The sequence below is a fragment of the Salvelinus namaycush genome, chromosome 16 (genome assembly GCF_016432855.1).
Source record: "Salvelinus namaycush isolate Seneca chromosome 16, SaNama_1.0, whole genome shotgun sequence".
Classification (NCBI taxonomy): Eukaryota; Metazoa; Chordata; class Actinopteri; order Salmoniformes; family Salmonidae; genus Salvelinus; species Salvelinus namaycush.
In genome coordinates, this window is record NC_052322.1 from 6956960 (window position 1) to 6984548 (window position 27589).

The 27589-nt window shown below is 40.2% G+C and overlaps 1 pseudogene; it reads right to left on the bottom strand.

The window, feature by feature from the left end:
- Nucleotides 1–17634: 17634 nt before the first annotated feature.
- The window catches only part of LOC120060866, a 102106-nt pseudogene continuing 92151 nt past the window's right edge, over nucleotides 17635–27589 (bottom strand).

Sequence of the window (27589 nt, forward strand, 5' to 3'; positions counted from 1 at the left end):
TGGTGAGCTACAGAGGTTAGCTGGCTAGTTAGCTACAGGAGTTAGCTACTGCCATCAGATGTTATCATATTTAGCCTATTCCACTGTTTGTAGAATGCATACTGGCATTTGAATATAGCGTGCAAAAGGGAATCCGGACAGACTGTGGACATTTAAATGTAGGTGTAGACGCATGACTCGTTCGCAATTCCATGATCAGAGCTCTATGATCAGAATACTAAAGCTGAATGAACTGTGAAGTCTACTGTATATACTACCATTGTGTAATGCCTTTAACAGAAAGTACTTAATACATTATGTTTTGGAACAGGGTGTTTTGAAAGATACTGTATTTCTTGGGGTGGTGAGTACAAAATGGTTGAGACAATTGTTCAGTTAAAACGTGGCTTTAGAGCTTCTGTGACAATGATATCTAAAGGGTACGCTATCGGAAAGATACAGAATTCTCATGTTTAATCACGGAGTTGTACAGAATCAATGAATTGTGAAATCTGGTCACTGTTCAACCAATTATTTCAATTGTGAAAGTGTCTGACAGGCCATTCAAATGATGGCCATGCAAACACACACTTCACACTCTCAAACACACATAGACACACACACTTCACACGTTTCACACACACGCGGACACGCACCACACACACACATATGTAGTCTACACACACACTTGCATATACACAGCTTTGAAAAGCAGTACCTAAATAGAAAGATAATCTCTTTGCTTTGGGGCAAGTGCAGTGCAGTGCAGCCAAGCACAAAATGTAGATAGGAGCTGAGATACGCGACCAAGCTTAGGTAATGGAGAAACAAACACATTAACTTTTTATGGCTGCAGGGGCAGTATTGAGTAGCTCTGATTAAAGGTGCCCATTTCAAACGGCCTCGTACTCAATTCTTGCTCGTACAATATGCATATTATTATTACTATTGGATAGAAAACACTCTCTAGTTTCTAAAACCGTTTGAATTATATCTGTGAGTCAAACAGAACTCATTTGGCACAAACTTCCTGACCAGGAAGTGGAAAGTCTGAAATCGAGGCTCTGTTCTTCTTCCTGCCTATACATGGGCATGATACGTAAGAGTCTACGTGCACTTCATAGACCTTCCCCTGGATGTCAAGAGGCTGTGAGAGAAGAAATTTAGTGTTTATCTTGGTCTGAAGTGGAATACAAGCTCTTTGTATGACGTGTCCCTCATTTCCGGTACTCTTGGGAGCGTGAGGTGGACAGTGGGATTGCCTTCTGTTTAGCTGCCGTTATGGACGACTACTATCTCCGGCTTTGATTTTATTTGATACATGTGACCATATCATCGTAAAGTATGTTTTTTCAATATAGTTTAATCAGATTATTGAAATTTTTTCGGGAGTTTTGCCGTGTTCCGTTCTCTGACTTTGTTGACGATGGAGAGATCCGTGGCACTTGGCTAGTGCGCGTGCTAAATGAAGAGGGAAAGTTGCCATTCTAAATCCAAACAACGACTGTTCTGGACAAAGGACCCCTTGTCCAACATTCTGATGAAAGATCAGCAAAAGTAAGAAACATTTTATGATGCTATTTCATATATCTGTCGTACATGTGAACTAGTCGTGGGCGCCCAACGTTTGGGTACTCTAGCTATACCGAAGCTGGATGTCGTAATGAAGTTATTTTTTAGAATTCTAACACTGCGATTTCATTAAGAACTAATGGATCTATCATTTCCTATACAACATGTATTTTTTAGTTATGTTTATGAATAGCTATTTGGTCAGAATATGTGTGTCAGAAAAAGTGTCAGGAAAAATCCGGACGTAGTGGGAAAAAGTAGCTAAGTTAGCACAATGTGTAACCATTGATTTCAGCTCTAAATATGCACATTTTCGAACAAAACATAAGTGTATGTATAACCTGATGTTATAGGACTGTCATCTGAGGAAGAAAATCAAGGTTAGTCAAAAATTATATATCTTTTGCTTGTTTGTTACGATCGCTTACTTTTGCTACTGGGAAATTGCTTGTGTTTTTGGCTATTGTGGTACGCTAATATAACGCTATATTGTGTTTTCGCTGTAAAACACTTGATAAATCGGAAATATTGTCTGGAATCACAAGATGCCTGTCTTTCAATTGCTGTACACTATGTATTTTTCAGAAATGTTTTATGATGAGTATTTAGTTATTTGGCGTTGGTGTCTGTAATTATTCTGTCTGCTTTCGGTGCAATTTCTGATTGTAGCTGCAATGTAAACTATGATTTATACCTGAAATATGCACATTTTTCTAACAAAACATATGCTATACAATAAATATGTTATCAGACTGTCATCTGATGAAGTTGTTTCTTGGTTAGTGGCTATTTATATCTTTATTTGGTCGAATTTGTGATAGCTACTGATGGAGTAAAAAACTGGTGGAGTAAAAAAAGTGGTGTCTTTTGCTAACGTGGTTAGCTAATAGATTTACATATTGTGTCTTCCCTGTAAAACATTTTAAAAATCGGACATGTTGGCTGGATTCACAAGATGTGTACCTTTCATATGCTGTATTGGACTTGTTAATGTGTGAAAGTTAAATATTTAAAAAATATATATTTTGAATTTCGCGCCCTGCACTTGAGCTGGCTGTTGTCATAAGTGTACCGACGTCGGGCTTGCAGCCATAAGAAGTTTTTAACACCCATAACCACATTTATTTGAACAGAAGTGCTGATTGTCACAAACGCAACACGTACAGAAGAAAATGAATCGTGATCATCATTACTGATCACCATTACTGAATGACTGATGCAGATCGCACAGCTCCAGTATGTACGTGTAGTGGAGGTGATTTGGAATCATGCTGTTCTGATGAGGTAACCCTGCATGAAGTCCTCAGCCAAAGAGGACATTTGGTGTAATGGTTAAGACATTGGATATCCAAGAGGGAGACCAGAGTTCACATCCCACCAGAAACACAGACATAATGTGACAGCATTCTGCTACTTCATTCTGTATTAACAAACAAGTAAGAGTCTTTGGTGTCACACTGTGAAAGCCACCTTACCAGACACACCTCTCTGTCTCTCACTACTTGTACCACAACAGACAACTACCATCATCCCACTTTTTTTGCTGTCTCTTTCCCCCTCTATGCAGTGCAGTGTTTCAGATCCTTAAGGGAACACAAGCCTCTATAAATAACCTTGTTTACCCCTCTGTGCTGTTTTGTGTCTGTCTGTGTCCTGCTGTGACTTACTGTGCCAACCCTCTGTTTTGCTTTGGTGGAGTGTCACACTCTAGAAGAGCACGCCAAGAAACAAAGGAAAGCAAGTTGAGAAAGAGAGACTACAGAAGACGAGGAGGAGAAGAATGGCAAAAAGATGGAGAGGGTAGGAGAATGGAGGTGAGGTGAATCGAAGGGACTGCTGCTCGTGTGAGAGTGGCTGACCTGCATGGTAATGTCATCCCACTCAGTGGCCTGTTAATGACACAGAAGTAAGATGTAGTCACTTTATTACCATGGACTAACATGGCCTGTGCCTTTGCCTGTCCTGCTCCTTCTCTCATCTCTCTACGGTTCGTAACTCACTGACTAATTGATCCTTGAGACAGGCTTTTGTGTCCCTGCCTGGATAGATGAACAACGAGACAAACGAACAGATAGAAACGACTAGAAATTAGAATGTCTGTGAGCCTGGATAACTGTATGGCAGCAGGGCTATAATGGTTTCACAACCCTATTGTCCTGGACAAAAGTCAACTACTTCTCGCTCATGAATTCATTTGTGTGAAAATATAGAATTTAGTTTTGCTTGCGTGCCTGGTGTTATATCAAGGCCTTGACATACTCTTGTCCATATCCACTCGTACTAAACTGAGGGCGTACAGCTGAGGTAGTAACCCATCAATGAAGCTCAAACATCACAGATAACATCTATACTCTAGTGACTGGTGTCCTTCACATCACATCTCCTCTACAACAACATGAATTCATCTGGCTGCCTTTTTCCTGACCACATTCACAATTGACTCTGAGGACAAAAAGCGAGGAGAACGACAAGAGAAACAAGATTTCCGTACACAGCTGATAAAATGGAGAGAAGCTTTGAATAAGAGAGAAGGATGAGAGCCTACATATATACAGTTAATATACAGTACCAGTCAAAAGTTTGGACACACCTACTCATTCAAGGTTTTTTCTTTAATTTGATTGTTTTATACATTGTAGAATAGTATTGAAGACATAAAATGATGAACTAACACACATAGAACAATGTAGTAACCAAATAAGTGCCGCCCTTTGCCTTGATGACAGCTTTGCACACTCTTGGCATTATCTCAACCAGCTTCACCTGGAATGCTTTTCCAACAGTCTATGATTTCATATGTGTTATTTCTTAGTTTTGATGTCTTCTCTATTATTCTACAATGTAGAAAATAGTAAAAAAAATTATAAAAACCGTTGAATGAGTAGGTGTGTCCAAACTTTTAACTGGTACTGTATATGGTGTAACCATGTAACAGAAACAATGATAGCAGAAGATAGAACGAGTGTCTTGTCTCCCAACACCTCTGTCATTGCAGAACACGGTTATGCTATGAGACGCAGGCAGGGGTCAGCGCACCAGCGTGGGTATTCGAATATACCACTACACCAGGGCTATGATAAGAATAGAGCTCTGACTCAGATCTGACTGTACTGTACTGACCTCTTCAACCCCAGTCCTGAGGGGCCGAAACACTTCAGCCCTTTCTTTCTATCTGCTAGGTAACTGCACTCACCTGGTGTCCCAGGTCTGAATCGGTCTCTAATTAGAAGAAGATTATTAAAAAACGTAAATGTTCTAGCCCTCCAGGACTGGAGTTGAAGAGCTCTGCTTGTTGTTTCAATGGATAGGGCATTTCATAGATGAGTAGCTAGAGCAACAGAAAACCATCAAAGCATGATTCAGACTCTTCACAGTTGAATTGTTGAGTCACTGCCATTGGAGGAGTCACACTAATTCAACATTGGCTTCCTTCCTTGTCTCCTTGCCTCCTGTCCTTAGTGGCCATGGAGCTATAGTAGCTAGGTGTTGCAGTCAGTTGGCAAACGGGAGTTAAAATGACTAAAACAATTAGTCTTGTAGCTAACATAGTTATATCAAGCACTGTAAAGGCCATCCAATCATTTGATCGCAGAGTGTTGCATTGCATGGCAATACCTATTGTGTAATACTGTAGTAACCACTTATTGTCAAACCATGACTTTTGAGGAATACAAAGCCACAAAATCACTATTGTAGCTGTAGTGCCACTCTCGAAAACTTTAAGGCTGAATTATTTCAACATCATTCTCTCACAATCTTTTTTCCCACCATTCTGTCATAGCATCCACCATCAGACCACTCACCTTCGCCCAATTCCCCCACTCCTTCCGTCCTCTGTCTCACACAACCACATTTTTGAGATTTTAGAAAAATATCTTTCCACTCCCAGTGGAGAAGCTGCTGTTTTCACCACTGTATCTGATTGATGACATGCAGACACCATCTCACACCCCGATGTCTTTTATAGGCCCCACTGTTAATCGCCGTTCAGCTGCTTTTTATGGCAAATAACAACAAGAGATGTAATGGCTGGCCCCTGTGAGCTCAGAGGCAGTGGTGGTCTGGTCAATGGAGACAAATTGAGGACGGCTGAGAGTCAATCGGTTAGGTCCACCTAAGGTTCACAGCCATTTACTGGATGTAGAAAGAAAACAAAACTGAAATCTCCCCTCATCTCACTCCAGATCACTTAGTACCAACTTATAACATACCAAAATATTCAAAGACCAAGGTAATGGGCAGAAATAGATAAGTAGCTAGGACAAAGGAAATGAGGACTCCCCTCACGTCTAACTTCCCTCCAACTCCCATTAGCAACCAGGGTAAAGGGAGCAAGACCAGACTAACCTCCTTAGGGAGCAGCTCTCCACATGGTTAAACTGCTGTCAAGTTAATCGATACAGGCTTCTACACCAGTGCACGAAGACAGGCTGCTACTGCCTGCTGGCCCTGCTTTAAACACTCCATTCCATGGCCAGATACTGAACTCTCCAATGCGCCAATACGAACCCTCTGTCTTCACAGTTAACCACTTGAAAGAGGCAAGTAGAGGGGATAGGAGCCCTAAAGGCAGCAACTGTGAAGTGAAAGTTGTTACGAGAACAGCAAGGAGGAGATCATTGGACAATGACCATATTAGCCAGCCCACTTTTTGATTTAACCAGCATACAAGTGCAGGGATGAATCGACATTTAATTTCCTTGATTACGCATGTCCTCTGGCCTCCATGGTCAGGTACTTCACCTTCCATCGTTTAGGAGGCATTGTCTCCCGATGACTATCATTCGTCATCATTGACTGACTAGATGCTTGGCCATCTCCACACACAGTAAACAGCCAAATCCCCCCCGATCGATGGAGCCCATTTGATTTCAGCTATTGACTCACGGCCCCTCAACAGACAGAGACGCTGAAAAAATACAAAACACTTAAATGGAGAGGCGGCCTGAAAACTCCGCTTCTCACTAATGATCTTTGCAGAGAGAAAACCCACTGGGCACAAACTGGTTGAATCAACATTGTTTCAACGTAATTTGTCAACAACATATTGTGGCATGGAATCAAAGTGGAAAACACGTTGGATTTGAAAAAAGTCATTTACTGTTGTTTTGAGGGTGGAATTTCAATAACATGAGTATGTCATCTGTTGCAACTTAGTGCTGAAGGTAGTTAGGAGTCCAGCGCAGGAGAGCAGAGATGTCAAAGTAGCGTCTTTAATAGGCAAGTCCACAATGGGTCAGGTACAATACCAATAAACGCCCAAGACATAGGAACACACAGTCACTCCCGGAAGGAGAAAAACACTGCTCCTTACTTATCCTATAACACGGCACACACGTGAATAAACTGAGGACAACCTCAACGAGCAACATGAAAATAATCCCGCACAAACCTAACCGGGAAACAGGGGTGAATATACACACAGAAATAAAGCAAATGAAAACCAGGTGTGAATTAACCAAAGACAAAACAACCCGAAAAAGAAAAATGGATCGGTGGATCTAGTAGGGCCGGCGACGCCGAGCACCGAGCACCGCCCGAACAAGGAGAGGAACCACCTCCGGTGGAAGTCGTGACATCATCATTGTAACCAATTGTCAACATAGACAAACCTTTTGTAAAACATGTTGATTTGTACCTTTGAAACAACAACAGATCTTCAACATTATATCCACTATCAGAAAGAACTATAGGCTGGGAAGCACATCCTACTCGAGAGATGCTCTTTCTACAGCTGTTTCTATGGTCTCAACTTCCAGGGTTTTAAACATGCCCTGCTCAGCTTTGCTGTTCGTCACTGACTACTACCAATGTGTTATCGGGATAATGATTATTGAGAGATCTCTGAATTAAATAAATATTCCATAGAATTAGGAATTAGAATACTAGAATGGACATGAACCTGTTATGATGGGATAAAGGGCAGCCATTTTGGTCAGGGAGTTGGTCAACCATTATTGCCAGTGCTGTAATAAGATATTGTGTAAAATAATTAATTTAAATTAAATGATCTGCACTGTGGGTTTGTTAGCTAGCTAGCCAGACAGTTTTAGATGAATGATTCCATAAATTATTCAAATTATCTGTCAATATGCCAACATTCCGTTCAAACAATGCAGTCAATCAACAGCCACACACTGACTGAAATCAGTTGATGATAGGACTTAGACAAGTTGCAAATGCAACAAGTACTGATGTTGTATCTTATAATAGCACTCACAGTTTTACAAGAAAACTAAAATTGAGACATGATTTGGTCTGTTTCCAGGCTATTATTACAGAAAATTGGTATGCAACCCATATAAACTGTATTTATAATTATATAATATTTTAGGATGACAATATTAAGATTTCGGATATATCACATGCCTTGGTTTTCTTTTCCTTCATAAGTAGAATGAGGAGTATGACTCTACTGCAATTAATTCCAATTAGACTGGTTTGGATTGGCTGCCATTTTCACCCCATTCCGGAATTTTTAGGGTTTATGATTCCCCTCTAAGTGAATTTAATGTTTGATTTGATTTGAGTCCCATTCTATTTTAGTCCTATTCTTTAACCTTGATTTTTGTTTGCAATGGAGACGTGACTCCAACATATCAATTATTATTTTGTAGACAAACTGGATATTGAATTGTGTTTGGTTGTCGATGCAACCAAATATCACCATTTGAAGGAGATGTATCTTCTGTTTGGAAAGTTCCATCTGTGCCACGGACTTAGTCTAGCTTTAATTACACTTTGTCTACAAATGAATAATTGATATGTTACATTCACATCTCCTTCTCAACCAAAAAGAAAAGTTAAAGAATAGGATCAAATCAAACTAGGGTTTATGACATACCCCCGCTAAGTGAATTTAAAGTTAGATTTAGTCCTATTCTTTAACTTTGATTATTGGTTGAGATGAAGACGTGAATCCAACATATCAATTATTAATTTGTAGTCAAACTGGAATTACCACCAGACTAAGTCAGGAGCACAAAAGTTGCGTTGACAACAAAATACAATTCAATATCACTTTTCCAATACAGTAAACAGCTTACAAACTTGTCAACCAGTTAACACATTATATGTTGGATTCACGTCTCCAACTAAACCAAAAATAAAACTTACATAATAGGATTAACCCAGTGGCTCAGAAGAAAATATCCAAGCATTAGATATACTGTACTTTAAATGTTGATATTTGGTTGCATTGTCAAGATCTTCACAAGTTCTATAATAATCTTTTCAGAATATTGAACAGCATTGATCACTTGCACTAAGTACTTTTAACTTCTTGAGGGCAGGGGGCAGCTTTTTCACTTTCGGGAAAAATAGCATGCCAAAATTCAACTGCTTGCTACTCATCCCCAGAATATTGCTGTCCCCAGTCCACCTGGCCTTGCTGCTGTCCCAGTTTCAACTGTTCTGCCTGCGGTTATGGAACCCCTACCTGTCCCAGACCTGCTGTTTTCAACTCTTAATTATCGGCTATGAAAAGCCAACTGACATTTATTCCTGATTATTATTTGACCATGCTTGTCATTTATGAACATTTTGAACATTTTGGCCATGTTCTGTTATAATCTCCACCCGGCACAGCCAGAAGAGGACTGGCCACCCCTCATAGCCTGGTTCCTCTCTAGGTTTCTTCCTAGGTTTTGGCCTTTCTAGGGAGTTTTTCCTAGCCACCGTGCTTCTACACCTGCATTGCTTGCTGTTTGGGGTTTTAGGCTGGGTTTCTGTACAGCACTTCGAGATATTAGCTGATGTACGAAGGGCTATATAAAATAAACTTGATTGAATATAAGATATGCATATTATTAGTAGATTTGGATAGAAAACACTCTGAAGTTTCTAAAACTGTTTGAATCATGTCTGTGAGAATAACATAACTTATGTAGCAGGCAAAACCCTGAGGACAAACCATTCAGAATTTGTATTTCTTTGATGTTTTTTGATTTTTTTCAATTAGGTTTTTTAGAGACACCAGATTTCTAATGGACTTGCTTTCAGTTCCTACCGCTTCCACTGGATGTCACCAGTCCTTGGAAATCGGTTGAGGTTATTCCTTTGTGTAGTGAAGAAGTAGGGCTATCGTAAATGAGGGTCACATTAAGTACATTTTTGGAGAGAGTCACGTTATGAAAAAAGTTGCGTCAGTTTGGTTTGGTTTTGTATTGAACACAGATCATCCCGTCTTCAAATTGATCGATTACTAACGTTTAAAAATACCTAACGTTGTATGACAAAAGTAGTTTGAAATGTTTTGGTAAATTTACATGTAACTTTTGATATATTCTGTATTGACTTGGTGAAAGTTGGAAGCTGTGTTTTTCTGGATGAAACGGTCCAAATAAATTGACATTTTGGATATATATCGACGTAATTAATCGAACAAAAGGACCATTTGTGATGTTTATGGGACATATTGGAGTGCCAACAAAATAATTTTGTCAAAGGTAAGGCATGATTTATATTTTATTTCTGCGTTTTGTGTCGTGCTTGCAGTGTTGAAATATGCTACTCTGTTTGTTTACTGATGTGCTATCATCAGATAATAGCATCTTATGCTTTCGCCGAAAAGCTTTTTTGAAATCTGACATGCTGGCTGGATCCCTTTACACTTGTGTGTATAAGGTAGTAGTTGTGGAATTGTTAGGTTAGATTACTTGTTGGTTATTACTGCATTGTCGGAACTAGAAGCACAAGCAATTCGCTACACTCGCATTAACATCTGCTAACCATGTGTATGTGACAAATAAAAGTTGATTTGATTTGATGATTTGATTTGATTCACAACGAGTGTAGCTTTAATTTGGTATCTTACATGTGTGATTTAATGAAAGTTTGATTTTTATATCATGTTATTTGAATATGGCTCGCTGTATTTTCCCTGGCTATTGGCCGGTGGGACGTTTGCGTCCCACCTGCCCCAGAGAAGTTAATGTAATCTCAACTGCAATCCAGGTCATTTGGTTGTGCTATTAGATGAAACACATTAAGTTGTTGTATAAATACAAAATACCTGACATTGTATTCTCATTTGAACTTTGTTGTGCTTTTAGATGGTTGAAAGTGCAGTGAAAACACATTTAGATGGTTGAAAGTGCAGTGAAAACACATTTAGATGGTTGAAAGTGCAGTGAAAACACATTTAGATGGTTGAAAGTGCAGTGAAAACACATTTAGATGGTTGAAAGTGCAGTGAAAACACATTTAGATGACCAGTAAAGGAAACATCTGACAATGATTTTCCATTGGAATTTGGTTGTGCTTTTAGATGGTTGAAAGCAGTGATAACACATTGGAAATTCAACAAACTTTCGGCTGTTTTTTTGGAGTCGGTGAATAAGGGTTGAAATCTCATATTTAACTAGGCATTGATCAACCTCTCAAACAAATGTTACCCAAATGTCCACGTTGAAATGACGTGGTGTGCCCAATGGGAAGGAGAGAGAGAACACAGAAGAGGAATCGAACACCGCAAGCAGAAAATCTAGGGCTCTGCCCCAATGTGCAAATGGGTGACATTGCAAGGGTGGTACACCAGGGAAGAGATCAATCGGCTGCTTTTTGTTGTTCTGTAATGCATAACTATCTATAGGTAATCAACCTTTAGAGTAGAACCAGGGAATGAATTAATAAAAAAGAGAGAAAGAGAGAAACGCCACACCTGATCTTCATGAGTGCTTGTTTCCTTTGAAATGTGGTCTGTTTGACTAGACTAAAATGAACAGCTTTGTATGAGTTAAAAACACATGGCATTCTAGCTCTACCCTGGTGGTGCAGTGAACTAATTATATGGATAGAGAACAGAAGATCATAGTTTTGAATCTCACTGACGCTGTGCTACAATTAAAAAAAATATGTTTGCATGGATAATGCCGAAGCAAATGAATTTCCATGTGTCCTATCTGTGCTTGGAGTTCAAAACAGTTAACCCATACTAAGCTAGCAGTGTTATTAAAATGATTCTCAGAAAGTTAATTAAACCTCCCAGGAAAACTTTCAGGAAACCATAGTAAAAAGTTCTCAATCCCTGCAACCTAAAAATGAACGTTCCCAGAACAGGCAGAATTTTCACTTCCGTTCTCAGAACGGTAAAATATAACTTTTTTTAAACGGTCAGGAAACGTTTGACTTCGTTCCCAGATCCAATGGGAAACCAAAAACATACATTACCACAATTTCTAAGGAACCAAATTATATACAGTATACAGTATTATACGGTATTACAGTATTATATACAGTATTACAGTATACAGTATTATATACGGTGTTAGTATACAGTATTATATACAGTATTACAGCATACAGTATTATATACGGTATTACAGTATACAGTATTATATATGGTATTACAGCATACAGTATTATATACAGTATTACTTGTATTACAGTATACAGTATTATATACAGTATTACTTGTATTACATTATACAGTATTATATACAGTATTGCAGTGTACAGTATTATATACAGTATTACATCATACAGTATTATATACAGTATTACAGTATACCGTATTATATACAGTATTACAGTATACAGTATTATATACCGTATTACTTGTATTACAGTATACAGTATTATATACAGTATTACACTATACCATATTCTATACAGTATTACAGTATGCAGTATTATATAGAGTATTACTTGCATACCTTTTCATTTTAGAATCCCTCCTCACGTCAGCTCTAAAAATGTTTTACTGTTAGAACAGTTTCTGCAGAGGTGCTCCTCATATGGACAGAGCTGGAGTGCCATCTGTAGGTGGGATTGCTTCACTGTTCTCCTGAAGATTCTGCACATGCATAGTAGCACATAATTCAAAGGCAATGACCGTCTAAGTCCACAAACATGAATAGCAATATATATTCAGACAATGTTACAGAGCACAAGACACTTACCAATAGATCTTTACACAATATATTGGCATAGAAAAATGCTTACATTATTATCACGATCTTAAATCAAATACCCCCATTCAATAATGTTTAAGTCAGTAAAAGGCATGGAGTATGTTATTCATATAATATTCATACAGTCACATTAACACCCAATAATACAACGGACTAGTGAGCTCTATGTAGCACATTCTCCAGTTTTAACTTAGAATGCATTCGCATTATGGCAATGACAACAACATAATGGGCAGCACTTCCTCTTACAGCCAGTGCCTTGAGCAATAAGCACCAGCAAATAACCAGGCTGTTACCTTAGCTGTTAACTTTACATGGTAATACATTCTGGGATTTAATGCTTAATGAGTCATTACTGAGAACTAAAGATTTCATTATCGGAGGCTTCTTCTTTACTTTTTTTGTTTTAAATCAACGCTTCTGAGTTCAGTTGCTCAATCTTTGAATATACACATATCAGTGAACCAAATTAGAAGCACTTTAGCTAAGTCAATGTAAAACGCTTGACACTAATGTCAGCATGGCATCATTTGATAAAGCGCTTTGGACATTAAACTCCTCCGCCACTTATCAGTCGTGGACCATCTCTCATGACTTCACCATTTAAATACATGCCGGAGTTACTTAGTAAGTTCATGGTTACTCGATAAAAACGGGCTGTGTAAAAGGAAGTGTGGCCACAAGTTGGATCGACAATTGGATCGCCATTGTAGCTCCTCCACCAAAATGCACACCTGGGGATAGAAAAACAGTACAAGCTCAGTGGCCATTGTTTAAAACTTTCCCAACGTAGCCCACCTAAAGTTTTCCCAACTAAAAGACTGGTTTGTAGCCTGGGTGCCCGTCTGATCCTGCTTTAGGCAACTTGTAGTTGTCTTGCCAAACAGCAAGGCAGTGCCAAAGCATTGTTGAATGCAGAATTAGTCGGGCACCCAGGCTAAGCTAATTGATGCTAACGGTAAATTATCATAATATAGGCTAGTGGCAAGGCCCCCAAAGTGTTGAGATACCCCTACCCGAGGTATAACAGGGGGTGTGTAAAAATATATTACTGAAAAAGTGGTTAAATGTATAGATATTGTGACACACCCCCTTAACTCAAACAGTGCAGAAGAATGCCTGGCTCGAAGGGGGGTGGGCAACATAAGCTTGTGTAACCCAATAATGCAAGCTCTGATATTGCAAAAATGTGAAATACAAGTAGTCAATTGTCTGCCCTATATACAGAAACAAGCAACATTCGGATATCTTAAGCATTTTGGAAGTATAGACCTGTAAATAAACCGATACAATAGGCCGAAATGCAGCACCACAGCACTGTGGTGTATGATCCTGCCTGACAAAAATGCATGCATTTTTTAAAATTTTGTGGCCATTGTAATCGTTTCTAAGGAAAACAAGTTGACTCAGACATCGAAATTAAAAATGTTGGGGGTCCACGGCTCCTTAGGATTTTGTATCTTTAGCCCCTAGTCTTGCAATTAAGTAAGGGGGCCTCAAATCTAATATGGCTGCCATAACAACATTCAATGTTATGAATGAAACACAACCAAACAATTAAGAGCACTGATGGTATAGGTGACCTGAAGAAGTGCTATTCTAACATCAGGTGTGCTATTTATTTCTTTATGTACTACTGTAGGTTCACCAGCTGACATCTATCAAGACACCCTTGTTGACTGGATTCCCACAGTGAAGGTGAGCAATGCTTTAGCAGCATCAGTTTCTACTTCTACTACTTTGCCCTTTTCCACGAAAGGAGACATCCCTCAATTACTGTGGCGATATTGGCATATAAATCTTGGTGGTGCATACTCATCCAATCTTTTTGTTGTTTCATGCCAGAAAAGCCATTACACAACACTAAACAATACATTACTTTCACTATAACGGTGACAAACGGTGCCCACAAAATGTTAGAGCCTACATAAAACTGTCCCAACAGCAGTCTCAATACCTTACCACTGCTACAGCTGGCTATCAGCGGAGTCTTGTCTGGCAGCGAAACAGTTCATTCAGGCTCATTTACTGAAAAAAACATAGCTGATATGGCTGACTTGCTAAAAACAAATGTGGTTTCTACTGACAATTGAGATGTACAAACTATGGCATAAGGGGACGATGAACGAGTAAAAGGCAATCCGTAATTTCGATAAAGACATTAATGAGCGAGCTAGGACGGACGTAGTCAATATAACTATTTGTTCAGCTCTTTCAAATGTACAGCGACATAAAGGGGGCATACTGTGCATTCCGAAAGTATTCAGACCCCTTGACTTCAATTTTTTTTTACATTACAGCCTTATTCTAAAATTGATTAAATTGCTTTTTTCCCTCATCAATCTACACACAATACCCCATAAGGAACAAGCAAAAACACATGTTTTTAGACATTTTTTCACATTTATTGAAAATATAAAACTGAAATATAAATATATAAGTATTCAGTACTTTGTTGAAGCACCTTCGGCAGCGATTACAGCCTTGAGTTTTCTTGGGTATGACGCGACAAGCTTGGGACACCTATGTTTGGGGAGTTTCTCCCATTCTTCTCTGCCATTCTTCTCTGTTAGGTTGGATGCCCAGCTATTTTCAGGTATCTCCAGAGATGTTCGATCGGGTTCAAATCCGGGCTCTGGCTGGGCAACTCAAGGATATTTAGAGACGTGTCCCGAAGCCACTCCTGCGTTGTCTTGGCTGTGTGCTTAGGGTCGTTGTCCCAGTCCCTGCCGCTGAAATAAATTGCCACAGCATGATGCTGCCATGCTTCAGCATAGGGATGGTGCCAGGTTTCCTCCATTCGTGACGCTTGGCTTTCAGGCCAAAGAGTTCAATCTTGGTTTCATCAGACCAGAGAATCTTGTTTTTCATGGTCTGAGAGTCCTTTAGAAGCCTTTCGGCAAACTCCAAGCGGGCTGTCATGTGCCTATTACAGGCTTCAGTCTGGCCACTAAGTCCTGATTGGTGGAGTGCTGCAGAGATGGTTGTCCTTCTGGAAGGTTCTCCCATCTCCACAGAGGAACAGACCATTGGGTTCCTGGTCACCTCCCTGACCAAGGCCCATACACTACCCACCACTGCAACCTGTAAGCTCTCGTTGGTTGGCCCTCGCTTCATACTTGTCGCCAAACCCACTGGCTACAGGTTATCTACAAGTCTCTGCTAGGTAAAGCCCTGCCTTATCTCAGCTCACTGGTCACCATAGCACCACCCACTCGTAGCACGCGCTCCAGCAGGTATATCTCACTGGTCACCCCCAAATCCAATTCCTCCTTTGGTCGCCTTTCCTTCCAGTTCTCTGCTGCCAATGACTGGAATGAACTGCAAAAATCACTGAAGCTGGAGACTCATATCTTCCTTTACTAGCTTTAAGCACCAGCTGTCAGAGCAGCTCACAGATAACTGCACCTGTACATAGCTCATCTGTAAACAGCCCATCTATCTACCTCATCCCCTTACTGTATTTATTTTATTTATCTTGCTCCTTTGCACCCCAGTATCTCTACTTGCACATTCATCTTCTGCACATCTACCATTCCAGTGTTTAATTGCTATATTGTAATTACTTCGCCACCATGGCCTATTTATTGCCTTGTCTCCCTTATCTTACCTCATTTGCACTCACTGTATATAGACTTTTTGTTTTCTTTTTTTCTACTGTATTATTGACTGTATGTTTAGTTTATAGTTTGAACCATTTAACATGCAACGGATGAGAAACAGGTACAGGGAGTGAACCATTTAACATGCAACGGATGAGAAACAGGTACAGGGAGTGAACCATTTAACATGCAACGGATGAGAAACAGGTACAGGGAGTGAACCATTTAACATGCAACGGATGAGAAACAGGTACAGGGAGTGAACCATTTAACATGCAACGGGTGAGAAACAGGTACAGAGAATGAACCATTTAACATGCAACGGGTGAGAAACAGGTACAGGGAGTGAACCATTTAACATGCAACGGATGAGGAACAGCGTCTGGACATAAACACGACAAACAATGCTACTACAGGGAACAACACAGAGGAGGAGACATGCAGTTGAAGTCGGAAGTTTACATACACCTTAGCCAAATACATTTAAACCCAGTTTTTCACAATTCCTGACATTTAATCATAGTAGAAATTCCCTGTCTTATGTCAGTTAGGATCACCATTTTATTTTAAGAATGTGAAATGTCAGAATAATAGTAGAGAGAATGATTACTTTCAGCTTTTATTTCCTTCATCACATTCCCAGTGGGTCAGAAGTTTACATACACTCAATTAGTATTTGGTAGCATTGTCTTTAAATTGTTTAACTTGGGTCAAACGTTTCGGGTAGCCTTCCACAAGCATCCCACAATAAGTTGGGTGAATTTTGGCCCCTTCCTCCTGACAAAGCTGGTGTAACTGAGCCAGGTTTGTAGGCCTCCTTGCTCGCACACTCTTTTTCAGTTCTGTCCACACATTTTCTATAGGATTGAGGTCAGGGCTTTGTGATGGTCACTCCAATACCTTGACTTTGTTGTCCTTAAGCCCTTTTGCTACAACTTTGGAAGTATGCTTGGTGTCATTGTCCATTTAAAAGACCCATTTGCGACCAAGCTTTAACTTCCTGACTGATGTCTTGAGATGTTGCTTCAATATATCCACATAATATTCTTTCCTTACGATGCCATCTATTTTGTCAAGTGCACCAGTCCCTCCTCCAGCAAAGCACCCCACAACATGATGCTGCCAACCCCGTCCTTCACGGTTGGGATGGTGTTCTTCGACTTGCAAGCCTCCCCCTTTTTCCTCCAAACATAACAATGGTCATTATGGCCAAACAGTTCTATTTTTGTTTCATCAGACCAGAGGACATTTCTCCAAAAAGTATGAGCTTTGTCCCCATGTGCAGTTGCAAACCGTAGTTTCTTTAGATTTTCCCATGATGTACAAAAAAAAAAGGCACTTCCCACTTTTCCCATTTAGAGCTGGGACACCAAGTGTATGCAATTAATGACCAGGTAGAACAGAAAACCAGCAGGCTCCGAACATCGTAGGTTAAGAGTTGAATACCCCTGTACTAGCGTATCTTAGCATATGATAGCATATGATAGCATTTATAATTACATGTGTAGTGAAAGACTTACCCGTCAGTTTGTCTTGTACTCTGTTGATAATCCGGATAGCCTTTTTGTTCAGGGCCTCAGGCTACACAGTGCCATCTCCAACTAATGGGAAAGGAACACAGAGTGATGACTTAGTGCCAACATTGAGGCAATATTTGGGCCAACAACAAGGAAAGATAGTACTTCCACATACTGATATCCTCCACAACCCTTGGTTGAGGAAAGAGAAAGCTATACAGTAGAATCTCCAACTTACAATAGCATGCCACTTAGCTTGTTAACTTGTTTTAACAAACAAAAGTACCATAGAAACTACTAAGAATGTTAGCCTTAACTAATGCATTTTTACAGTTTTGGCTTGAGCCAAAGACTCATGGATTCAGGCATGTGGTTCCTGGTTTCTATTGTGTGGTCTATCCCCTCCAGTTCTTTTGCAGTGGACAACAAACGCAGTACAGAAAGATACATTTAGTCGGACACACTCAAAATGTTGTTAGTGGCACAAAACGGCCATCTTGTTTCACACTTACCGACTGATTCTCCAGCAGAGTCACAGTTAGTGTTAGCTGTGGATCACAAAAGAGAGCGGGTTCAATTGGTAGCTGGGTCATTGTTCACTTTTTGTTTGAATGTTTTTTTGGCTGAAATGTAGATGTATGGGAGTGTCATGACTACACTTGAGAATCCAGCGGCTCAGATCAGCTTGGCACTGGTTGACAAATTACCAGGCCCTCTCTCACCCACTGAAGGGGGGAGGTGGGTGCTGTGCCGCTCTTTGACTCCTCCACACACTGGTGGTATATTTTATGCAGCAGAGGACTCTCTGGCTCTCTAGTATTGAAATCGGAATGTCTTTGTCCCCAGAAGACTTCCACCAGCCCACAACTCTCACGTCCAAAAAGCAACAATATTTCTAACATCCGAATGTGGGAAATGCTCAATGAGGAGACGTATAAAACTAATGTCTTATTGCTTTTCATTTTGTGATGTTATTAAAAACTGTATAAATCAAATACTGTAACTTAGGAAGGTTCCTCCTGTTACCTGTCAAGTTCCCATCCAATATGTTGTCTATGTAATATGAAATTGGATGAAACTATTTTTGTTAAGGTAGGAATGTGATTTTAGTTTTCTAACGAGATCATCGTTTTTGATGATGCTTTGCACCAGTAGGTAGCCATGCCTGAGGGAGCTCAGAGAGCGTATCAGCATGACGGAAACACCCCCTTTTTACCAGAGTGTATAAGGGATGAGTTGAGAATGAACATATCAGACTAGAAAAGTGTGGAGCGTTAGCTACATGTGGGTTTGCGCTTAGTGGGACTATCATTTGTTTTTCTACCGGACAACGACCCAAAACACACCTCCAGGCTGTGTTAGGGATATTTGACCAAGAAGGAGAGTGATGGAGTGCTGCATCAGATGACCTGGCCTCCACAATCACCCGACCTCAACCCAATTGAGATGGTTTGGGATGAGTTGGACCGCAGAGTGAAGGAAAAACAGCCAACAAGTGCTGAGCATATGTGGGACTGTTGGAAAAGCATTCCTCATGAAGCTGGTTGAGAGAATGCCAAGTGTGCAAAGCTGTCATCAAGGCAAAGGGTGGCTACTTTGAAGAATCTAAAATCTAAAATATATTTTGCTTTGTTTAACACTTCTTTGGTTACTACATGATTCCATATGTGTTATTTAATAAATAGTAAAAAAAAATATGAAAAACCCTGGAATGAGTAGCTGTGTCCAAACTTTTGACTGGTACTGTATATAGCTGTACTGTGAGGTGGAGTATTGTGCACTGACGAGCATCACATACCATGATGGGTTGCTGGACCGGGGTGTTGCAGTTCTCACACATGTTCTCGAGGATCCTGTTAGCAGCGTTGTGGCGGGCAGTGGTGGTAGACTTGGAGGCCACGGTCAACGGATAGCTCAAAGACTAGAAGAAAAGAGGGAGAGATAGAACATGGCACGATCATTCAATGAAGTTGGAAAGAGAGCAGAAATAGGCTTTCCATCAAGGCTAGCTAGCTCCAGCAGCAGTATGTCAATCGTTACCTGGGGGTGTTACCGTATAATGTCAGTGTGCAGCTGGTGGATGAGGCGGCCCACAAGAGCGCGGGGAGTGTCAATGTGGGCAATCCCCTACGGGCAAGGGGGCAAGAGGGAGACATAACATAGTTCTCCCCCCTTGGAAATGCAATGTGGCTTTCCTATTCTGTTACTGTCCTATGAGACTTTGTTGAATGACTGTTATGGGTGATTCATGGCCCAAAACCAACCTTGCCCATGGGAATAATTCCGTTTCTAGTACTTTTATCACAATGGACATAACAATAAAATAAAATTGAAAATGAGCATGTGAGATCCAGGTGTCCATCTGAATGGTTTTGATGCCCTCCACCAGTGCCTTGTTGACTTCAGGCCAGTGCCCGTAGTCAAACCAGAGGGTCAGCACCCTGGAGAAAATTAACAAGAGCATCAAGTCTTGTGCCCATTGCATATTTATTGACAGGTTCACACACAACAACAAAAAGGTTTCCCTGAAAAGCTGAATTTCAACACACATTCAAACCAAAGCAAATCGACACCAAGGCATCAAGTCCATGAAGCAGCACAAATGATTCTCTCTGCCACCAGAGGGCTCCCTCTCAACATATTTCAATCCGGGGTCTATCAATGTTGTCCGTTTGGGCTTTCAGAGTTCTGGGCATCTCAGAGTAGGATAGCTGATCTAGGTTCAGGTCTCCCCCATCCTTATAATCTTATTAATTTTGATCGAAAAGAAAATAATTATCCTAGATCAGCACTCCTACTCGAAGACTTTTTGTGACTACTGGCCCTGGCCCCGTGTGGAGACTCACCTGAGGGTGTCCTGGAAGGTGTTCCCCCTGGAGAGGGAGTGGAAGAAACCCTGGACAGCAGGAACCACATAGAGAAGTAACGTTGTGGAGAGGTCCTGTGCTTGCCAAACAATAGGGAGAATGAAGGAGAGAAAGAATTGTGATTGATTGTACTTTGAATTCAGTGAGGCATTCATTCATAGACAGAAGACCTAAATTGCTCCCTTTGAAATTAATAGATTTGTCTGAATTATCTTACCACAAACAAACAAACAGTTTGTTGTTAACAGTGTGGAGGGAAAGCTTAATCTACTGCTTGCACAATAGGTTTTTTCTGTCACTCTTTCGCCACCTCTTTTTTGGTGTGATATCAAGTTGTCACATCAGCCTCACTTGTCCTTCAACTCAAATTCTCTCCTTGTCTCTCATTGACATCAACATGTGATTTAGGCAACGTTTCAAGTTACACATAGGTCTGTCAAATTAGTTTGGATTTGTCCAATAGTGAAGATTGAAAGGGCAGGTTAGCGTTTGTGGATGGAGGAGGAAGAAGGGTTCAAGATGGCTGCCGCCCTTGCCTTGTTGGCCTTCTTCTGGCCCGGCAAGGGCACTGGGCTGTGCTCTGTGCTGTCCAGCTCGCTGTTGCTGGCCTCACTGTTGGCGCTGGCGCCACAGGCGTGGTCCTTCTTTTCTTCTTGTCCCGTCCCTGGTTCTGGTTCTTGCAGTGCAGCACCGCCTCAAAGTTCATCACTGCCCATGCGTGCCAGGCCTGCAAAAAAAGAAATACACCAGGTGAGCAATGTTTTAATTTTATTAAGGGTTATAGAATGACAGGTGTACATGTTTAAACATACGTTTGAACTCATGTTATCACATCAACTTCTAGTGTGTTTGCCAATATGAAAGATATGTGAGATGTCCCAGAGGAGTAGGGCCTCTGGGAAATGTTTTGGGTCTAAACAGATCATGTTCTTGATTTGTTATGTTGTTATGTAATGGAGCTATTGAGAGATAGAGGATGGCACTCAAGAAAATACAAAAGTGGCATTTCTTGTCTGCAGTGTGGGCATGGGCATATAAAACCAACGGTGTCCTTGGTTCCTTTCAAATCAACTCATAACAACATACAAACCCTTATGTTTAGGACAGTGGTTCCTCCTTAAAAAGTTGCAAGCTTACACCGCGGGACTTAGAGGTACACAGCGTCATGGCTTCATTACTCCAGACCACCACAAGGGGGAGTTAGAGCTCTCATTATGCATTTGGGTCCCAAGGTTTTTATATGACCAATCATATCGAGTGGTTCCAATGATGAATTCGACGCGAGCCACCCGTCCATGGTGACTCTCTTCAGCAAAGATGGCTGACAAAACATTACAGTGGAAGCAAATGTAAGTAGTTATAACATCATAATGAGTCAAGCAAGAAATGTACAATTGAGAGGAATATGTTAGTTAATGTAGAGACAAACGTTTGTGCATATTTTTTGGTCATAAAGTTAATTTACAAAAATCGCTATTTAGCAAGTTAGCTGACGAGCTAACATTCGCCAGCTAGCTAGCTAGTGTTATGACATGAGAATTCATTTGTAATTCGTGTTGTTAATGTTTTATGGACTCCTGAGAAAACCAGAAAACCAGGCTGTCGTCTTGTGAAACAGTGGATGTAAAGAATCTAGCTAGCTAAAGCATTTACTGCAAATTGAATGTACAATTGTGTTAGCTTGAATTGCTTATATTTGCCATGCAATACAGTTGAAGTAACATAGATAGCTAACTATTTATTTGCTTATTGTGTAGTGGAGGACAAAAATAACTGTATGCCTTTGGATGTGTAGCTAGCTACAGTATGTAGCCGATCTGTGTATGGACTCTAAAACGTTAGGTTCTGAACTAATATTCATACCAATCTATGAACCTCAACTATCATAGTTGTTGTATCGACTTCAAGTCTGAATGGCATTAATGAAGCCTATGGATTGAGTAGAATATAATAACTTTATTGTGCCAAGGATGCAAGTCCTATATAAATGTACTGTAGTTATTACCACGCATGAGTTCCCCCACATTGTAGCCTGTCCATTGAATATATTCACTGATCATGTAGTCTTCCTTGGCAAATAAAGGTGCAGTTCAGGTATGAATCTCTGTGAGACATTATTTTTCAATCATATCCAATACCAGATATATCAAACTCCATTAATTGAATGATGCTGTGTCTGCATGTATGTATTACAATTATACACTTCAACAGTGTTTACCACTCCTGCTCCTGGGACATCAATGGTTACCCATTGTAACTATACAATAGACTAGAAACATGATTTAAGTAAAGGCTGATTTGTAATTCATATATACAGAAATACACCCATGCATATCTAACTCCTTCATCTGCATTAATCTGAGGACACAGGATAGGTGTAGTATTCCATTGAGATACTTAATTTGAAACAGTGGAGAATGTGAAACGCTTTATTGAAAGTTCATTATCCAGGTGTTATATATACATAATACATACCCTAGTATTCTCTCAGTACATCACAATTACAGTGTTTCTTGTGGTGTCTCCTAACCAGGCTCCTAGTCGGCCCTCAGGTTATCTTAAGAGCGGGTGAGGTGGCGTTGACGGGACTGGCACCCTCTCTCACATCAAAACATACCTGCAGACGAATGACAGATGGATAGAGATATAATAAAAAAACTAAGCTTAATCATGCTAACATGTCAGTCATCATAATCATCAGGAGGTGAAATGCAAAACTGACCTTGGATCATTAACTCTGGGACTACTACATCTCTATCTGTATTTCAAGGTAAAGCATCTCTTTAATAATACTTCCTGTATAATATAGGTATAATATCCCTTATAACAAATCATGATAACATTAGATAGATAGATACATGTGCATGTGTAGCATGTGACAATAGCAGGATCATATCAAGGATAGAGTCACAAATGAATACATAAATACCACTTGAAGCTTGATGATGAGTTGATCATTTGAATCAGCTGTGCAGTGCTAAGGCAAAAACAGAAATGTGCACCCCTTTGAGTCCCCAGGACCAGGACTGAGAACCACTGCTCTTCATTGGGACCTCTTCATATGTAGACAGGCTTTCACAGCTCTCTGTATCTGAGGCCAGAAAACCTCACAAGAAATGTACTTCATTATAGTCAAATTACAGAGAGTCAAATTGCACCTAAAAAGGCTGGAGACTCATAACTAATAGAAGAGCATGCATGTATATGTCCTGACTAAAAGATGAGTAGTCAGTGGTAGGGTTCTCTGTTACACTGTCATGAAATATGATTATATATCGACTATGAAACAAATAGGACATGGCCTGCTTATGAGTTGCCATGAAAGAACGTTAGATGAATTCAACTGAAAATGGCGAGAACAGGAGTTCGTAGCTGAATGCTTTTGGTTATCTTGAGAATAATAATTGCATGATTTATCATTCTACGCTATGTATGTATGTAATATAGTAGAATGTTATGAACCGACACTGAATCGTAGGAGCTAACTACTAGCTATGTAACGTTAGAAGTTGGACGGAAGAACGCCCAGTGCTGCTTACCTGAGATCTTTTGTTCTCTAAATCTTTTTGGGGAATAAAATGCATAACATTTTGCGCTGTATTACAAAATATTTGATTGCGATTTTTTTTTTTACTTTGAAGCCTCGTTTTTGCTTTCAGAACAATTATTTTGGATTGAAAAAAAATAAAATAATTTGCTCTCGACAAAAAATCTAATCAAATCAAGTTTATTTTATATAGCCCTTCGTACATCAGCTAATATCTCGAAGTGCTGTACAGAAACCCAGCCTAAAACCCCAAACAGCAAGCAATGCAGGTGTAGAAGCACGGCGGCTAGGAAAAACTCCCTAGAAAGGCCAAAACCTAGGAAGAAACCTAGAGAGGAACCAGGCTATGAGGGGTGGCCAGTCCTCTTCTGGCTGTGCCGGGTGGAGATTATAACAGAACATGGCCAAGATGTTCAATGTTCATAAATGACCAGCATGGTCAAATAATAATCAGGAGTAAATGTCAGTTGGCTTTTCATAGCCGATCATTAAGACATAAAAAGACATCAATTTGTTGCAAGTTGGGGAGGAGGGCTAATAGCTGAGCTGAACAATAGACTTTTACTAAAGAATAGTCTAATAGCCGAGCTAGGTGTGAAACCCCCCGTCCTATCACAGACCAGATTTGCCCTAACGACCAAGGGGGAGTTAGAGCACTGATTATGCTTTTGTGTCCCAATGCACTACTGTGTCTCTAACTGACTATGAATGGGCAATATAAACCAAAGAATAAACTGATAATTGTGCACGACTTCAAATGAAACAAGCAGGAAGCAGGTTTCGAACCCTCAACCTTCTTGCCCGAAGTCCAGCGCGCTATCGACTGTGCACCAAAAACATGCTCAAGCCACAGAGTTGAAAGAGCGCATCCTCGCGGTAGCTTGCTACTCATGTAATAAAGTAATGACTTTTCAAATAAGTTACCTTACACATTATGTTGGCTGACAATTTGCTAGCTACGCTGTCCTTAAGAACCACATAGCATATCATTACAGCAGTATGTACCGGTATGTTAGCTAACTACCTAACGTTAGTAGTTATACATCAAACTTGACAGTATATTAAAACTTCTTGTCAATAGGGGGGCACTGTTTTCACTTTGGAAAAAATTGTGCCCAAATGAAACGGCCTCGTACTCTTTTCTAGATCATACAATATGCATATTATTATTACTATTGGATAGAAAACACTCAGAAGTTTCTAAAACTGTTTGAATTATGTCTGTGAGTAAAACAGAACTCATTTTGCAGCAAACTTCCATGCAGGAAGTGAAAAATCTGAAAACGAGGCTCTGTTTCAGGGCCTGCCTATTCAATTGCCTTATATTTATCGATATGCATGCACTTCATACGCCTTCCACTAGATGTCAACAGGCAGTGGAAGGTGGAATGGGGTGTCTAGTTTGATCTGAGGCCGAACAAGAGCTTTTGGAGTGGCAGGTCAGGAATTTTCTTTGTCTACCAAGGCGCGCCGCGGAGCTCGACATTGGCTTCTGAAAAGTGTTACGTATACACGCCGAATATCTCCGGCTCTGATTTTATTTGATACATGTGATAATAACATCATAAAGTAGGTTTTTTCAACCGAGTTTTATCAGTTTATTCAACGTTTATTGGGACTTTTGGAATTTTCCGTTCTTTGCGCCAAGAGTTGATGGGCATGTTCGCGCCACATGGCTAGCCAAGGTTGCTAATTCGACAGAAGAAATTGACATTCTAAAACCAAACAACGATTTATTCTGGACCAAGGACTCCTTGTACAACATTCTGATGGAAGCTCAACAAAAGTAAGAAAATGTTGAGTCCTATTCTCCGTCGTTTTGGTGAGCGCTGTCTCGCAATAACGCAAGCTGTATGTTATGGTAAAGTTATTTTTAAAAATCTAACACAGCGGTTGCATTAAGAACCAGTGTATCTTTCATTTGCCATACAACAAGTATTTTTATGTAAAGTTTATGATGAGTTCTTTGGTCAGATTAGGTGAGTGTCCAAAATATCTCTGGAGATTCTGGTGAATCGATGCTACGTATTCACAATGTATAATCAGGATTTGTAGCTCTAAATATGCACATTTTCGAACAAAACATAATTGTATTGTATAACATGATGTTATAAGACTGTCATCTGATGAATTTGTTCAAGGTTAGTGATTAATTTTATATCTTTTGCTGGTTTTTGCGAAAGCTACCTTTTGCGGTGAATAAATGCGTTTGTGTGTTTGGCTATTGTGGTAAGCTAATATAATTCTATATTGTGTTTTCGCTGTAAAACACTTAAAAAATCGGAAATGATGGCTGGATTCACAAGCTGTTTATCTTTCATTTGCTGTATTGGACTTGTGATTTCATGAAAATTATATTATATGATATCCCTGTCCCGTTAGGCTAGGCTATGCTAGTCAGCTTTTTTGATGAGGAGGATCCCTGTGGTAGAGATTAACTATAGGCTATCTAACTACCCAACGTTTATTGACTTGATAATTCCCATCATTCTTAGCTTAGCTAAATGGTATAGTCGTTGTGTGTTCTCAATGAACATTCGGGTGCTTTCATAAATTCGCTCTGGCTATCTACTCCGATTTCAGAGCACTCTTGTCTGAGTGTACCAGGGCGCAGAATAATGAATTTAGGGCGAGTAAAATAGTCAGAGAGGTCCATTTGTTTCTGGAAGTAGCTAGCAAGCTAGCCAACGTTAGCTTGTGTGCTTGACTGCCAGAACACTCAAATCAGCCCTATGTCCAGTGTGCGCTCCGAGAGTGAAAGGGTTTTTCGTTTTACATGGAATAGAAACACCATAATATTAATCAAATTAATTAAGCACGTACCAGTCAAAAGTTTGGACACACCTACGCATTCCAGGGTTTTTCTTTATTTTTACTATTTTCTACATTACAGAATAATAGTAAAGACATCACAACTATGAAATAACACATATGGAATCAGTTAAGAACTAATTCTTATTTTCAAGGACAGCCTACTCCTCCCTCCCGGTCGGGGAATTGAACCCCGGTCTCCCGCTTGCCTGCAATATGGAAGACTATCGAATGCTTCTCAAAGATGCCCTCTGCTGGTCAAACTAGCACTTGCATTAACAGAAAAAATGGCTCACAATTAAATGACGTGGCACAGAATGCAACCCAGCAAGGTGTGCCACAACTGTTTAAGGAGAAACCACTGTACATGGAGGACTCAACATGAGGTGCTCAACATGAATGACTGATGGGAGTGACAGGGGTTAGAGGTGAAAGGTGAGGGAGGTGACAGACCTTGTATAAGTTGCAGCTTCGTGGAGTGGCTGTAGTACTGCAGCTCTTTGGGGATGGTGCTATCGTTGATGCCCTGCAGACTGAGCTGCCACTCACCTAGCCCCAGGAAGCACCTAGAGAGGGATGGAGGGAGAGAGAGAGACAGTCTTGGTCACAAGATGGATCATCAGCAGAATACATCCTACGCTCCAGGGCTTGTTTTCACAAAGTCTCTCAGAGTAGGAGTGCTGATCTAGGATCAAGTCCCCATCTTGTTCATAATTATTTAGAAGCCAAATAATTCTAGATCAACACTCATACTGTGATACATTTCATGAATACGGGCCAA